Raw genomic sequence first — 16540 nt, 5'->3', positions numbered from 1 at the left:
ATGAGTAACCTGTGCCTCCCCCGCCCCTTCAACTCACTAGATACTATTTTTAGATAGGAGCAACTGCCACCTTACGTCCCATGTTGGTGTTGGAGACAAGATGGGAGCTGATTGGTCATGTTGTGATCACATTTGTTTGGAGCTCTCTGGTGGTTGAAACAGAGTAGGCATTAGCACTGGTGGGTCCTACTAGATATGTGTGCTCTTGCAGCTGCCTGAGCTGGTCAAGTGCTCATGTAGGTCTTACCACTGGGTCATTTATAAAAGCCTTTGTTCTTCAGTTAGATGTTTATATCAAAAGAAATGAATGTGCAAAATCACACAGGTACAGAATCTGTTCCATGTAATTGTGTGCCTTAAGCATGGCTAAATTTATTTTTGTCCTGTTGCATGCTTAGATATAGCAATAACAAGCAAGTACATTTCTGTACCGCTTATCAGTGCCCTTAAGCACTCCCTAAGCGGTTTACAAATGTAAGCTAATTGCCCCCAACAATCTGGGTACTCGTTTTAGCAACCTTGGAAGGATGCAAGCCTGAGTTGAGCTTGAGCCCTTTTGCTGGTATTGAACTCGCAATCTTATGGTTTGTGAATAAGTGGCTGCAGTACAGGCATTTAACCACCAGTTTGTGGCTATTGCAAGATCACTGGAGTGACCATTTCATTAGAAATATACAGCAGGTTTCTGATGCTATAAGCCTGTAAAAGTGACCTGACCTCTAGAAGGTCTAAGGAACCATTTTCCTCACACATGGAGAAAAATGGTTGTAAACAGCTTGAAATGCTTCTGTTTAGGGTTCCAGTCATTTTGCAGCCACCATTCTGTTCCCAATGAGCAGATTATGTGAGATTTCCCCCCCTGGGAGAATATTTCTTAGTGCAGATGAGCAAGTGAAGGGAATTTAAAGCTTTAGGAAATCAGAATCTGTACTGGTTACGAATTCACTTCCTGTATTTCACCAAACAAGACAAGGAGCTTTGAATTTTATTTCCCTTGTTTAATGGGGATGGAGGGGGAAAGGATGAAAATTGTCCAGAACAAATTACAGTGTGCCCGCGCCATACATGGGCACACTAGATGCAGCTTCCAGCTTACACAAAAGCCATGTGATGGCAAAAACAATGGTGCATGTGCCACTGCATGCACACGCCCCATTGTTTCTAATGGGACATGAGCATACGCGCATTTCCCCTTATACGGGGGGGATCATGAATGGATCCCCGCATAAGGGGAGGGCCCACTGTGCTACTTTTTGCAGCTGAATGGAATCTGTATCTTTTACTCCTGTAACATGGGAAATAATTATAGATTGTGTTTCTGGGTTTGCAGGTTTTAGGCTGATGCATTCCAATTTTGCATTTATCTAATCTATGAAGCCATATGAAAACGTGTATTTAAAAATATAGTTTTGGAAGTACTTTCTCAAATATGACTTTCTGAACGCATTCTTATGCTAAAGTTACTCATTTTGGTACAGTTGAGTGAAAGCAACCATCTTGAAATCAAAAGAGTAATGCTTTCCCTTTATGCACATTAATGAGAGAGGCATGGACCAGGTTAGTTTGTCAAAATTTACAAATGCTTCAAGCATTCCTTGCTCTTGGCAAGGTATCTTTAGCCACCTCAGCTAGTATAAATACTGTCTATAAGTATTTTCTTTTAAAGTATAACAAACAGGCAGTGAGAGAGATAAATTACTGCAATTTCAAGTTTTATTCTTTGAGTTCTTCAGTATCCCTTCCAGGTTCAGGCATCTGGAGCATCTTCAGATATATTTCATGATGTTTTGAGCTTAGATATGTGCCAAATGCAATTTGCAGGATAACAGCAAATTTAATCTTGTTGAAAACGGGTTTACAAATAGTTTTCCAATACTGGAACATATTCTCTTTATTTGGCATGGGAGATGTATTATATCTGTAAGAGATAAAAAGAAACTGGTTTGTTTGGCCTGTGTAGACATACCCTAAGTCTTCTGAAATCTATTAACTGCAGTATAATGAGTTGAGTCTTACTTATCCTTATTCTAAAATTTGAAATGCTCTAAAATCTTTGCTTTCTGATGGTTCAGTGTACACAGACTTGTTTCATGCACTAAATTATTCAAAATGTTGTATACAATACCTTTAGGCTACACACACACACACACAGACAGACAGAGACACAGTTATAGGAAACATAAATGAATTTTACTTGTGTCCCATCTCTAAGATACCTTATTATATATGTATATGCAAATACTACTATTAAAATAATTCAAAATCCAAAACACTTCCAGTTCCAAACATTTTGGATAAGGGATACTCAACCTGTCTCAGAAAAATGCTTGAAAGGTTGTTGACAGTAGTACAGTCAGCCCTCCGCATTCATGGCTTCAACTTTTGTGAATTTGATTATTCAGAGATTTGCTTAATATGTTCTCCCTAGGAATCTCCGCCAGTGCAGCTCTGTGGTCAGCATCCACCGCAGGGTGCGCAGGCGGGCCTAGAAAGAACGCTTCTCTACGCAACTGTAGCTCCTTCAGTGCTATTCTGTGGTTAACCTCTGCTGGATGTTCACCACAGAAGTGTGCTGGAGGACCTATAGATTCCCAGAGAAGCATTCCTTAAGGTAAAAAATCAAGTTTGTTTTTTTAATTGCAGTTTTCCCACTTTCATGGGGCTCCTGCCCCCCCCCAACCCCAGATATTCTGGAGGGTCCACTTTATTTTGTAGTAATTTTTTGCTACGGACTAGTGCCTTCATACTATTGTCAGAATACACAAACCCAGAGCCTTCTGGAAATTACTACCTCTTCTGTGATTTGTCTTAGATCAATCCCTTCATAAATAAGAAGTTTAGAGCCCTATTTTATGACAAAGTTTAACATACAGTGCTGGTCAGCTTTCTATAATTTATATCTTTTTTGAGTATTTTCAATCCATGGATTATGGAGGGCTGACTAAATTTGGAGCTTCTGTTGATGCAAGCGTGAGCGCACAGAGTAATCTTGGAAGCCTGTGTGAAGATAAACAACTGGCAGGCTGCTGGAGCTCACCAGAAAAACAGCTTGGCCGATGAAGCACACTGAAGCCTGGCTTTTCTCTGAAGGGCACTGTTATTCTTTAGTTGCAAAGGCACACACAAGAACAATACTAACCCATCCAACATCCACCAACTACAAAACCCCACAAACTGTACAATTGGACATCTGGGCTATGTACACATTGCCACGTGGCCACTTTGCCCAGCCCCTTCCTGTACAAGTTCTGTGCATTTTGGAATACTTTCCCCCACCCAAAGATGACACAGCATTTTTACATATTGCTACACACTGTGACCTTGGACATCACCTGCTGCCTCTGGCCCCAGCTTCAAACCAATTCCAGGCTTCTGTAAAGTGAATGACCATTTCCATTTTGTCACATCTGAACATTTTCATACAATTACTCTATACGTTAACAGCTTCATACTGCATCTTCCCATCAGTTGTTACTTATGCAGTTGCCGACAAAAACCTGCAGTCTACTGTCCTCAGAAATGTATCCCCTACAGCAACCTGGAATACTGGAGTTTAGCTATGTACTTTTTCACCATACTCAACACCACATGGTCCGCAATGAAAGGCTGCCTTTGCTTTCAATGTTGTGCACTTTCTAAAAAGTTGAACTTAGGTTATTTGAAATAAGAGTTGATATACCTTGTTGCAAGACCTGCATTCAGTGGCAAAGCAAGAGGGCAGGGTATAAGCTACCTACGAGGCACGATTAAACCACTCTGCCAAAGCACACGTCGTGCAGTTCAGATCACCTGAAGAGAAAGCATACACCAGTGAGTGTAACAAGTGTTTTGTATAAAATTATTAGACTTGACATTATAAAAACAGAACCTGTCCCTATGGTGGATTAAGTTGGTATTTAACCCCAATTTCCTAATTTGGATGGGATATTGCTAAGATAAATAGGAAGATCTGTCATAATAGTATGGCACAGTATATACCTATCAGTGCTGCTTTTGTTTGCTAGTTTTCCCTAAATTGGGTTTCATGAGGATGAAATAATACGTTGCTAAGTAAAACACTGCTGGACACTTCTTTACCCGGTGTCTTTGTGGACTGGGAAGATCCAGTTGTACTTTCCTCCCCAATAAATTGTTAACTTTCAGAGAGATTCCTGGTATGGCCTGATGTAGAAGAGGATTGCCAGTGGACAACAATTCATTTTTGTATGTTCTCTATCTGGGCAACATGAAAGGTTAAGTGTATGGAAGGAAGTTACTGTTTACTGAGCTCAGTGCAAGATGATGTGCTCTGAATTTAAATAAAATATTATTAAATTTACCTTCTATATGAAAAAATGTTATGCTAACATGTAAGTGGTTTTCTTGGGTGCCTTCCAGTCATTTTCAATTTATGGTGACCTAAAGGAAAACTATTACGTGGTACCTCGGGATATGAAATACCCAGGTTACGAAATTTCCGGGATCGAAAAAATCCCATTGGAAATAATTGTTCCGGGTTACGAATTTTTTTTGGGTTACGAAAAAATTTTTTGTGCTTTCGGCGCTTTTTCGCACGAAACGCGGCTTTTCCCCATTAGCGGCCTTGGCAATCGGCTTACGAAGGCTTTTCGGGTTACGAAAGCGGCCGCGGAACGAATTAATTTCGTAACCCGAGGGAGCAGTGTACTATTTTCTCTGCGGATTGTGTTCAGCAGAGTTTGCCATTGCCTTTCTCTGAGGCTCAAAGGTGTGACTTGCCCAAGGTCACCAGTCGTTTCTAAGGCTGAGTAGGGGGATTCCAATCCTGGTCTCTCCACAGTCTAGTGTTCAAACCACCAACCACACTGGTTCTCAAACACATGCATGGAATGGTTTAATTAGAATAGGGATTAAAGCTGGGGCATGAACCTCGGAGAGGGCCATTCAGTAGTTGATTGGATTCCGAGTCTTGTTAACAGAAGTGATGGTTGAGGATGTGGTGAGGTACACTCCCATTCTTCGCGCTTTACAGGTGTTCTCACTGGTAGATCTAAGCATCCATGTCTATTACCCTTAAGCAGGAAGTGATAAAAATACTTGCGTTTTGTCAGCAAGGTGAACTGGGGGCCAAACTTATTTATTACCCAGCTTTCTCCTGTCATGGGACCACTGACCTTCTGTATTGTACTGTGTATTGTATGAAGAGCGGTCGGCATATCAAAAATTTGCTTTAGCTGCATGCAGAGAAACATACCTTCCATTAGAGGCTGGTTATTATTGAGTCTCATAAACAGCTGCAGTTGTGATGAATGGTAGAACTGCATGGGCAAATGGATGCAAATCGAGCCTGCGTAATATTCAGGATGCGCCTAAAATAAACTGTTGCTACTAAGCCACACAGACTTGAATTTATTGAAAGGAAGAGTGAACCAGTTTGAAAGAAACTCCTGTTGGAAAGAGAGAAAAGGTTTATCAGGTCAACGTTTATTTCACTGTCATTTTTAAACACACCCCCCCCCCCCGGTACCCTAATGGATCCTTGTAGTGTATGGATACAACAACCAACAGTACAATTGACATACTTGGAAATTAACAAGAATGAACCAGAATTTAAAGGAATGGAAAAACAGGATTTTGAGCTGGTTGGGGTATTCTATTGCTGGCAGGCCTCAGCTAAATATTCTCCCGTCAATGTGTGGAGGGGACTTCTTGAAGAACTTCCTATAATAGTTTGAAGTCACAAGCAGCTTGGTGAGAGAAGGCATCCCTATGTTATATACAGTGGTTGCCTCGGGTTATGAAATTAATTCGTTCCGTGGCACCGTTCGTAACCCGAAAAGCTCTCGTAAGCCGAATTGCCATAGGCGCTATGGGGAAAAGCCGCGATTCCGTGCGAAAAAGCCGAAAAAAAGCACCAAAAGTTTTTTCGTAACCCGAAAAACATTCGTACCCGGAACAATGTTTTCCTATTGGGATTTCTTCGTATCCCGAAAATTTCGTAACCTGGGTTTTCGTATCTCGAGGTACCATGTACATAGAAAAGTATATGTATTTTAAAACTTCTATACTCACAAGGTAAGCACCTGTATCTTGAATTGCACTTGGAAGAAACTTAGTCAGTGCTTTTCTTCTGAATTGGTATTTAGTCCAGCCATATTGGCTACAGTTCTACAAGCTACCTGTGCCTTTAGTGACTACTGGATCAAAGAGTATCAAGCTCTGCCAGCAATCATTAAAGGACTTGCAGGTCCAAGTAAGATAGATACACACCCAGCTCTCAGACATTAAGAAGTAGCCACATGGCATTGTCTGGTACAGATTCAATATATTTGCCCTCATGTAATTTCTTACGAATTAAACATTGGTTCAAATGTTGCAGGATTTGTTGGACTCCGGTGATAAAGAGAAATAGAGATGTCATCGCATTGATGGTAAGCAATATATTCCCTAATACCTCACCCAGTGCTTTTCTGGGATCGGTAGTCCAAGTGGCTCCCAGTATTTAACTGAACTCTCATCAGAGCTAGGTGGGCATTAGCCATGGTGGGCATGCTGGGTAATGCAGTCTTAATATTTGAGCCTACATTTTGCCCACTGTAACATAGGACTGATGCATCTTGCAGGATTCCACAGCTTGGATATCATGGGGACAAAAACAAATATCCCGGACTGACAGAAGCAGAATCGCTAACCACATGTACCATGGTTGTTTAATCTCCCTCCCCAAAAGGCATACAGGTTAACCATTGTTTTTGGCACAGGGTAGGCTGTTAAATGGACACTGCATGGAAAGGAGGCCCCCATCAAAGCAAAAAAAATCCCTTGGGTTTCCCCTCCCTCTGGGGATGACAGGAGCTGCAGGCAGCTGCACCTTCTACGTTGCCACTTTCTCTTAAGAATTAAGTTCATCTGCCATTCACAAGATCTTCTGCCAGAAGAGAGGTTAGCAATTGGGCATTATAACTAGATCCCTTGGTCCCAGAGACCAGAAGTCTTAGCTGACTGCAGGCAAGTAATGCTTTCAGGATACTTTCTCCATGGTGTGTTTCAACTGGATTGCCTACACTTCATCCTCTAATATGGGCCAGTGGTGCTGTGGGTTGGGACAGGGTTCAAATGCATGACGCAGTCACATTCTCTCAGTGGCGTGGAGATCTCTGCAGAAAAATAGGATAGCTTGCCAGAGCTGGAGTGAGGTGAAGGCATGACAACAAAATCTTTGAAGTTCGTGTAGACTTGTGATAGCAGGCTCTGAGGATTCCACTGCGAACTCCGCCCGAGGGCTAAATTCCAGCATATATCACAGGAGAATGGTTGGAGGCAACTTAGATGCAGGTGTGGTTGGAAGTAATTACTATTTGGCCAATAGAAGTTTAATAATGTGGCTCTTAACGGTTCAGGACTGACCTAACAATTAATACATTCTTCCCCCTCCCTGTAGTTGAGGGGAAGCAGATAATCAATCTAAACACTTCATTAAACACATGAATAAAACAGTGCAACGTGTAAAGGACAATAAGACATTTTTAAAGCAGTACAATTTAACAGCATCTATACTGATAATTTAAAAAATCATTTGAAGATGATGGAAGAGACTGGTCCGTCGTGCGTGTTTAATTGGAACAGTGTTTCTAGCTGTCAAATCTATTCCAGGGAAAGAATGGCTCATCTACAGTCTGGCGCATACGAATTGTCCATACTGGCTGCATGTATCAAGAAGCTTATCTCTGAAGCTGATGGAATATGGCCTGTTTGTGACGATTCTTGTACATGCATGGAGATACATATGGGGGAGTAATAGAATCTGGAAGAGGCACAGTGGGTGTAATGGGACAACCATGACCCAGTTTTACCTAGCACCTAGGTAGATTCTGCACATTATATCGGAGGTAAATGCTACTGAAATGGGAGAGCCCACCAAATACCCATAGGACGCAACCTGGCGACCAAGTTTTTGTCTGGAAAGAAAAGCTCTTAAAATCATCCCAAGCACGCAAGAATAACACAAAAACGCCGAAATTAGACAGTGGATTAACGTCGGAAAGCCAGGCAAACATCTTCTTTCAACTCGCGAGGTAATATATATAAACAAAGGCTACAGAATTTATGGACTTGTTGGGAAGGGGGAAGGGACTTTACTGACTAGAAATACATGCTTCTCAGTAGATTCTCATGGAGGCAACACAGTTAAGGACCTGTTCGGCACAGTGGCACAGATGTAAGACAAAAATCTTTCTGAGGTATCTTGAGCCTGATGCAGAACTGATTATTTTCAAAGAAAAAGGAAGCATATGCCATAAAAATGAAGAAGGCAATGAGATTACTTGGTTTTTTTCATTACTGGTTGGTGTTGGTTGTGAGAGTGGGCCCGAGGGAGACCCCAGGTTTCCAGAAGGAGAGTGCATTTAAGATGGGATTTATCCAAGGAACTCACATAAATAATCGTTTTAAAGATGATATCCCCCCCACCTCGCTTCCCTACTTTTGATACTGAAGAAAACTAAAATTGCAGTCTTGTGTGAATGACTTTTTTTTAATTAAAAGAAAGAGATTTCTTACATATTTTGAAATTCTCATCATCTTCTGTTACTTAACAATTATTTATTAACATTGCAGTCTTGTACCTACCCCACCCCCAAAATTAGGACATCCAATCCAGCTCAGCGGAGATGATTTGACGACAGAAAGGCGCCACACAAATAGAAAACCAAGATGAATTCTTAAACGGAAGGCAAGTACAGAAGTTTGCTAGCCTGCTTTAAAAAAAGTAGTATAAAACTAACTGGCAGATCGTTTTAACAGTACTTTTAGCACATACAATGCTTCACAATCCTATAGTCCATCATGCCTCAAGCTTGCCACAGTCAGATCAACACTATTTCCTTTCAATTAACGGAAGGCAAAGAGAAAGTGTGTACTTGAAGCCTCACAGTCTGGGCAAAGGAATGAGTTCCAATACCCATTTTTCTCTGGAACAAACAATGAACCATCTTCCCCCCTGCAATTTATGAATGGTTTTTCAAATTAAAGATGGGAACTATCTAGCAGAAAGTAGTTTAAATGCTAGGATTTGTCACTCACTGATCTGCTGCTGGAAGGCGTTCAAACATCTCTTTCAGGATTTCACTTCGGTTGTTCTTGTAATATTAACTTTTTTCTCCACAGCTGGTTCAAATCCACTCTCTGCCATTTTGATAGCTGGAACACTGGGAAAAAGAAAAGGAGTGAAAGGCATGTTACAAGGCATGTGCAGGTGTGAAAGAATAAAAAACAAATGCAGTCATTAAAACAAACAACAAAGGCATAGAGATTTATGAAACTGTTAAAATCGAGAAATATGAACACAAACAGCTCAGTATCTGTGTGCATTCAGAAGACGAAGGAACAAAACAGCACCATTATATTGATCACTAGAAGAATAGCCTGAGATATTTTATGCATGTGCTTTGCTACAACTATGTAGGTCGCTTTTTAATTTGCCTGGATATAATGGCCTGAACCCTCATGGTACATAGAATCATGAGTTGGAAGAGACAGCAAGGGCCATCCAGTCCAACTCCCTGCCATGCAGGAAATCTAAATCAAAGTATGTCCATCCAGCCTCTGTTTAAAGACTCTAGGAAGGAGACTCCACTAACACTGGCCCAGGCAGAGGTGGAGGAGGAAAAAGGCCATAGGTACAACAGCTATGAAGAAAAGGATGGAGGGAGAAATAAATGACTGGAGTGTGGAGACTGGGGTCCAAACAGACAGGCCAAAATAAAGCTGCTTTGGGTCACTTTGGAGGTAGCTGTTTAAATGACACACACAATCTTAGAGGCCGAAGCTGCGATCCAGTCCTTAGGACTGGAGATAGAGTTGGAAGAGGCCACAAGGTCTCCAGTCCAACCTCATTCTGCATGCAGGAACCCTCCGTCAAGCATCCCCAACAGATGGCCATCCAGCCTCTGCTTAAAGACCTCCAAGGAGGGGAGACTCCACTACACTTCGAGGGAGTATGTTCCACTGTCCAACAGCCCTTACTGTCAGGACATTCCTCTAATGTCGAGTGGAATCTCTTTCCTGGAGGCTTGCATCCATTGCTCCAGGTCCTGTCTCTGGAGCGAAGAAGCAAGCTTGCTCCCTCCTCAACATGACCCCCTTCAAGTATTTAAACAGGGCTATCATATCACCTCTTAACTTCTCTTCTCAGACTAAACATCTCGCCCTGAGTCTTTCCTCATAGGACATGGTTTCAGACTTCACATTTTAGTCACCCCTCCTTGGCAACGCTCCAGTTGTGGTGCCCAAACTGGACACAATATTCCAGGTGGGGCCTGACCAAAGCAGAATACAGTGACACTTTACTTCTCTTTGCTCTAGACACAATTATCAGTTATTCTAATTCAGTGATCATGATAAGTGAACTTTAATCTGGTATAAAGGTAAGGTTTGTACAAGTGGACCCAGTCAGTGAGGGCAAAGTTCACCCCTTAGCCATTCACTTATATCAGTTATATAAGTGAATGGCTTACAAAACTATAGTTCAGATCTTGACTCTACTATTTTCAAGTAGGTCTGAAAAAAAGTTCTCTGAAGCCTTAGAGCAGTGGTCCCCAAACTGTGCCCTTTAAGGATTTTGAACTCAGCTCCAAGAAGCCTCAGCCATGTTGGCCAATAGTCTGTTATTTGCGGAGCTGAATCCTAGATCGCCGAATTGGAAAGAGACCGCAAGGGCCATCCAGTCCAACCCTTGCCATGCGGAAATCCAGATCAAAGCATCCTCTACAGATGGCCACTCCAGCCTCCGTTTGAAGACCTCCAAGGAGGGAGACTCCACTCAACTCCTAGGAGTGTGTTCCATTCATAGAATCATAGAGTCCAGGCTCTCTTAAAGAGCAGTTTATACGGGCCCCTTGTGTCTGCTGGTGTTTGGTTCCCAGTCCCAGAATGAATTCAAAAATCCGTATGCACAAGTCCCCTTAAAATATAATGGCCATAGTAAATGGCCTCCCTATATAAAATGCCAAAATCAAGGATTGCATTTTGGGAAACCATATATTAAAAATATTTTCAAATCTAGTGGTTGAATCTGCGGATAAAAGAATCTGTCGCTACGAGGACCAACTTGAGATGTTCAAGCTGACGCATGTCCAGAGGATGGTGACCCAAATGGTTAAAAAGTCTGTAATTGTGAACGGTCTAGAAATCATAATAATAATGAAAGTAACTTAATACTTATTTATACCCCACTCTTCAGCCAAAGAAAGGTCCCTATGGGAGTCAGAGAAATGGGGTAGGTTTAACCTGGAGGAGAGATGGTTAAGAGGTGATATGATAGCCATGTTTAAATATTTGAGGCATGTCATACTAGACTGGACCCAGGCTTATTTTCTGCTGCTCCAGATAATAGGCACAGAGCAGCAGATTCAAAACTGCAGGAAGAGAGAGTTCACCTCAGCTCAGAGACAGAACTTCCTGACTGTAAGAGTTGTTTGACAGTGGAACCCACTTGAGGAAACCAGAGTATGGTGCAGTAAAAACTCTGGGGGTTTTTTTTAAACAGGCTGATATGCCATCTGTCAGGGATGCTTTCATCGTTGCTGAATATTCTGAATAACATGGTGTGATTGGATACCCCTGAGGTCTCTTTCAACTTCATGCTTCTCTAACTTTACTTGCTAGGTGGACCAGCCGTCTGACTGTTCATGTCTAAAGTTGAACACCAAACAAAAAAACTACTGTAGTGAGAGTAAAACTTGGCAAACCTTCGTTATTGCCCAGCCTCTATCAAGGGGTGTTTGTGTATGTCAATGTTTCTGTATTGAGCAGACCAATTCCTATATCACAAGGCCCTAAACAGGAGACAATCATATGTGAGAGATGTAAGATGTCCATCATCCGATAGTAAGTCTGTCCCTCCCATAGAGATTCCTGTTGACTAGGGCAGATTTTATTCGCCATCTGAGTCTGAACTGTAGCCCAGTTCTTATTCTACAGGAACATAAGTTCTGTAGCCAACTGGGCCACAAGGCTATCCGAAGCATGCAAACTAGTACAGGTAGTATTTGGAGACATGCTACCTCTAATACAGTGAGTATCCATCACTACCAGCCACTGATAGACTTCGTTAACAAATCCGTCTCATCCCCCTTTAGAGCTTTCCAGATTGGTAAGCAATCATATTAGAACTCCCATGGTGATTTGCGTTTCTGTGGAACTCTTATGAGAATGAAAAGCAAGCCAGTTTTTTTATATGCCATTCTTTTCCAATGTGCTTAGACCAACCCTCTTAAGAATATAGGGAGTAGGAGAGACGAAAATCTAACCAGATAAAAGATAAAGGCTCAATTTAATATTTGAAGGATAGGCATACTGAAGATTAAAACAGTTTGTGTCTCTGCCAGCTCCAGACCTTAGGACCTGAAGTAGTATGGATTCAAATCACCGGAAAAAGAGATCCACTTCACATTAGGATGACATTCTTCACAGCAAGAGCTGTTTGACAGTGGAACACAATCACTTGGAGTGTGGGTGGAGTCTCCTTCGATATCATTACACAGAGGCAGGACGGTCCATCATCATCCCATCATTCATATCATCATCATCATCATCATCATTTTTTATTTATCGCCTGCCCAATCACAAGGATCCAGGCGGGTTACAACAGTAAAAATAAAGATAATAAAATAAAATACAATAAATAAGATACAAATACAATAAAATTAAGAGAGCGAAGTGAGTACCTTCACAGTTAGGCTGATGGAAGCTGGACCTCTCTTTTCATTCCTGTCTGATGATGATGGAGGGAGGGCTCTTCTTCTTGGGCAAGGATTTTATTTTAATTAATTTTAATTTAATTCTTCTCATTAAATTTAAGAGAAGAATTGGTGGACAGCAGTGACCTAAGTCACAGAAATGGGGAGTGGAACTAGGTAGGGAAGCCTGCGAATAGATGTCTTAAGAGTAGAAATGTCACGGATCTCCTTTGGCAGGTCCATTCCATAGCTTCGGAGCTGCCGATGGCAAAGGCCCTCTGGGTGACTGGAGTAGCCGATTTTATTGGCTGAAGTAATTCTTCCCCGAGACCTTAGAGTGCGGGACAGACAGATGGAGTAGGTGATCTCTTACAGTATTCTGGACCCAAGCCATGTAGGGCTTGAAGGTAATCACCAACACCTTTTACCTTGCTCGGAAAACTAATGGCAGCCGTAGATTAGGGATTTCAAAAACTTGTGTTATGTGATCGTACGACGAGTACCTGTAATTAACCTGGCTGCCATATTTTGTACAGTGACTTGGCACAAGGGTAAGCCCCTTGAGCGCGCAGTCACAGAAGTCCAATCGGAGAGGCGGCCAGCCGCATGTAACCTGTTTCAAGGTCTCCCTGCTCAGGGCATGGGCGTAGCTGGCGTATCAGCCGAAGCTGTAACCAGTGCTTCCTGCACTGTCGCATCTCTTGAGCTGTCAGGTGACGCGACGAGTCAAGGAGCGCCCTCAGCTGCGACCAGTCTTTCAGGGGAAGTGTGACCCATCCCCTGTTGGGGATGCTTTGCTTGTGAGTTTTTTGCAGGCAGGGGGTTGGACTGGATGGGTCCTTGTCGTCTTTCCAACTCGATTTCTTGTTATGTTACTGCAAAGCTCTATCAGGGACACATTAATGCATGCTTTTCTATAACTTTATACTGGAAAAAAAATCTTAATCAATCCTCACAAATTCTTCAGGAGCAGGGGTAGAGAAAATTTGGTCCTCCACTTGCATCAGCCTCAGAGGGTTCTGCGGATATTTTAACTGAAACTCCCACCAGCCCTAGCCGCATGGCCAATGGCAAGATTATAATATTTGTACAACATCCACCAGTATCAAAGGTATCCATCCCCATTATATTTGATTTGTTGTCCCCCAGCTTCGTTAAAAAGTTTACGTCTTACTTCTACTTAAAAGGTAAATGTAGTCCCTTGACATGATGTTTAGCTGTAACCACTGTAGGGGGTGGCGCTCCTCTCTGTTTCTAGCCGAAGAGCCAGTCATGTCTGAGAACTGCTTTGGTGGTCATGTGGCCAGCATGCCTCCACAAAATGCTGTTACCTTCTCACTGAATTGGTTCCTATTTATCTAAGACTCTATGAATTCATGGGGGTGCTTGATGGTGAGTTCCTGTATGGCAGGGGGTTGGCAGGATGGCCCTGTGGTTCTATGATTTTTACTTGCTTTGCATTGCTTCGAACTGCTGGTTGGCAGAAGTAGGACAGTGACAGGAGTCACCCCTCATGCAGCACCTGGGCCTCGAACTTGCCAACTTCCCATCGACTGGCCTTCTACCTTGCAGGTGTATTATATAATAAAATTTCTACTGGTAATAAACTTGTTCTGAATTACAGCCTTATTTTGGATTTTAATACCACGTCACAATCATATTAATGCTTGTGTTTGCATACATGAAGTAATATGGTTTGCAACTGCCTCCATGCTTCTGCTGATACCCATGTTTCATAGTTGCGTATCTGCAGTGTGGCTTGCTTTATTGGCCCATTGTGTAACATAGATATGCAATGGCTCGTCTCTACATCCCACGAATCAAGCGGTGCATTGAAGATAATAGTTATGCACCATCCAAAAAATTCACAACTGCATGGGAACTGAAATATTGAATAGCAGAAATTTACAACCACATGCAAAAGGGGAAAGAGATCTCATGAGGTGTATGGCACCATAGGATTTCAGTTCATGCAAATAATCTTGCATGGAGAAAAAGACACCCTTCCAGCATTTGTGGGGAAAGGGATGAAGAGGAGAGCATGCTCTACATGTGCTAGGCTTCCCGTCGTGAACCTGATTACACAGGATTCTTAACCACCATATTATTTTTATTTAGTACTGGATTTCTATCCCTCCTTTCTCCCAGGATGGGATTCATAGAAAGAGTTTCTTCACACTCCTGTAGGGTAGGCCCAGTGAGATAAGTCTATTATGGTATAGGCTGCAAGGATGGGGTGGGACTTGAAGACTAGGTTCAAATCCCTGGACTGCCCTGGACAACCTACTAGTGACTGGGCAAATCACCCTCCCTAAGCCTCAGAGGACGAGACAATGGCAAATCCCTCTCTGAACACAATCATGCCAAAAAACAGAAACAACCCACCATCCAGTGACCGATTAAATTGAAATGACCTGATGTGATGTAAATCATGACTGGACATATCTAGTTAGAGATTCTATATAAACATTTTCCCATCAAGCAACTCATGAAAACAGTATTACCCTTTATATGGTGAGGTAAGTCTCAATATACTGTACATCAGTCAAGTGCATTAAATTGGTTTGCCATTACTTTTATGCTACATTTAATTTCAGGTGGCTCTTTTTTCCACGGATTCTGTATCCACGGATTCCACAATCTACAGCTTGAAAGTACCCCCGCATGCAAAAAATTCCTAACAGCAAACCTTGATTTGCCCTTATATAAGGGACACCATTCATGGCAAACCATCCTCTGAAAAATCTTGCCAAGAAAATCTCATGGAAGGTTTGCTTTAGGGTCAGCATAAATCATAGAGGACTTGAAGGCACAAAACAACCAACAAATTTTACTATGCCACTGTATCTAATAGGATTTAAGCAGCTACTTCATTGGTATTCAATAGGGGTCCTGGACCAAATGCCAGTGTCACTCCTTTTACACTTTCTTGAAAAGATTGTACATACATAACTCTCAGTTCATTGCATGTGAAACCACACATCCCAAATACATTTTTGAAAAGTCTACTTAATTAAAAACCAAAACCTCATAAAAAAACCAAAACAAAAGCCCACAAGCCTGAGAGGCTCCTTGACAATGAAGCATTGGGATTACAAGAGGAATTTATGAGGTTTCCACTGATGTGGCCTAAGTGATAAGCCTGATTTTTCCACCCAGGCTTCTGCATCCCAGTCTGTTCAACCTGTATCAATAGTACGGCAAGTTGTCACGGAACCCCTATTGCAGGCAAAAAAGGAGTCTTAGAACTATTCAAAAATAACCTGCCAGCTACATGCTGGTAAATTCAACACAAACATATACCTTCAAGTATATTGCCTAGCCCAGAAGAGATGAAGCCCTTCCTCATCCAACTGTATTTCTTCTCACTTAGGGAGACATGATGAAGAAAAGTTAATGTAGCCTACTTGCTTCTCCAGGGGGTAGGCAAACTTTTTGAGCCAGGTCCAGGTTGTTGTCCCTCAGACAAAAAATAAATAATTAAATATTTTTTTTTAAAATTTAAATATTAAATAAACCAGGACAAATGTAGGACAAAATTTTCAACTGGAAGACACTTTTTAAAAAAATGGGGACCCGCGAAAGAATTTGCTGATTTTTTAAAAAATGTAGTATAAATCCGCCTTCTCAAATAGTTGGGCGGGCCCCCAGGGGGGGCGCAAGGCTCCGTAAAGGGGGGGCCGAGGGCTCTGTTGTGCAGAGGTGTACTTATGCAATTTTATAACAAATGTACTATTTACAGTCGCGTGGTGGACGAATGTTTCTTCTTCTAGGGGGGGCATGACAGAAAATAATTGAGAAGCACTGGTATAAATGCATGTTTCTGAGGCTTCTATGACAATTGC

At 42.0% G+C, this 16540-nt stretch overlaps 1 long non-coding RNA gene across 1 annotated transcript; it reads right to left on the bottom strand.

The window, feature by feature from the left end:
- Window positions 1-1691: 1691 nt before the first annotated feature.
- On the bottom strand, window positions 1692-3737 carry LOC121927019. Its single transcript, XR_006103125.1, has 2 exons — window positions 3680-3737; window positions 1692-1918 (listed from the first exon to the last, which is right to left on the bottom strand). It is a non-coding gene; the product is annotated as an uncharacterized LOC121927019 (long non-coding RNA).
- Between the last annotated feature and the right edge of the window lie 12803 nt (window positions 3738-16540).

This window comes from Sceloporus undulatus, chromosome 3 (assembly GCF_019175285.1).
Source record: "Sceloporus undulatus isolate JIND9_A2432 ecotype Alabama chromosome 3, SceUnd_v1.1, whole genome shotgun sequence".
NCBI lineage: Eukaryota > Metazoa > Chordata > Lepidosauria > Squamata > Phrynosomatidae > Sceloporus > Sceloporus undulatus.
Note: the sequence above shows the minus strand (reverse complement) of the source record. Positions and strands in the feature narration are given on the sequence as shown.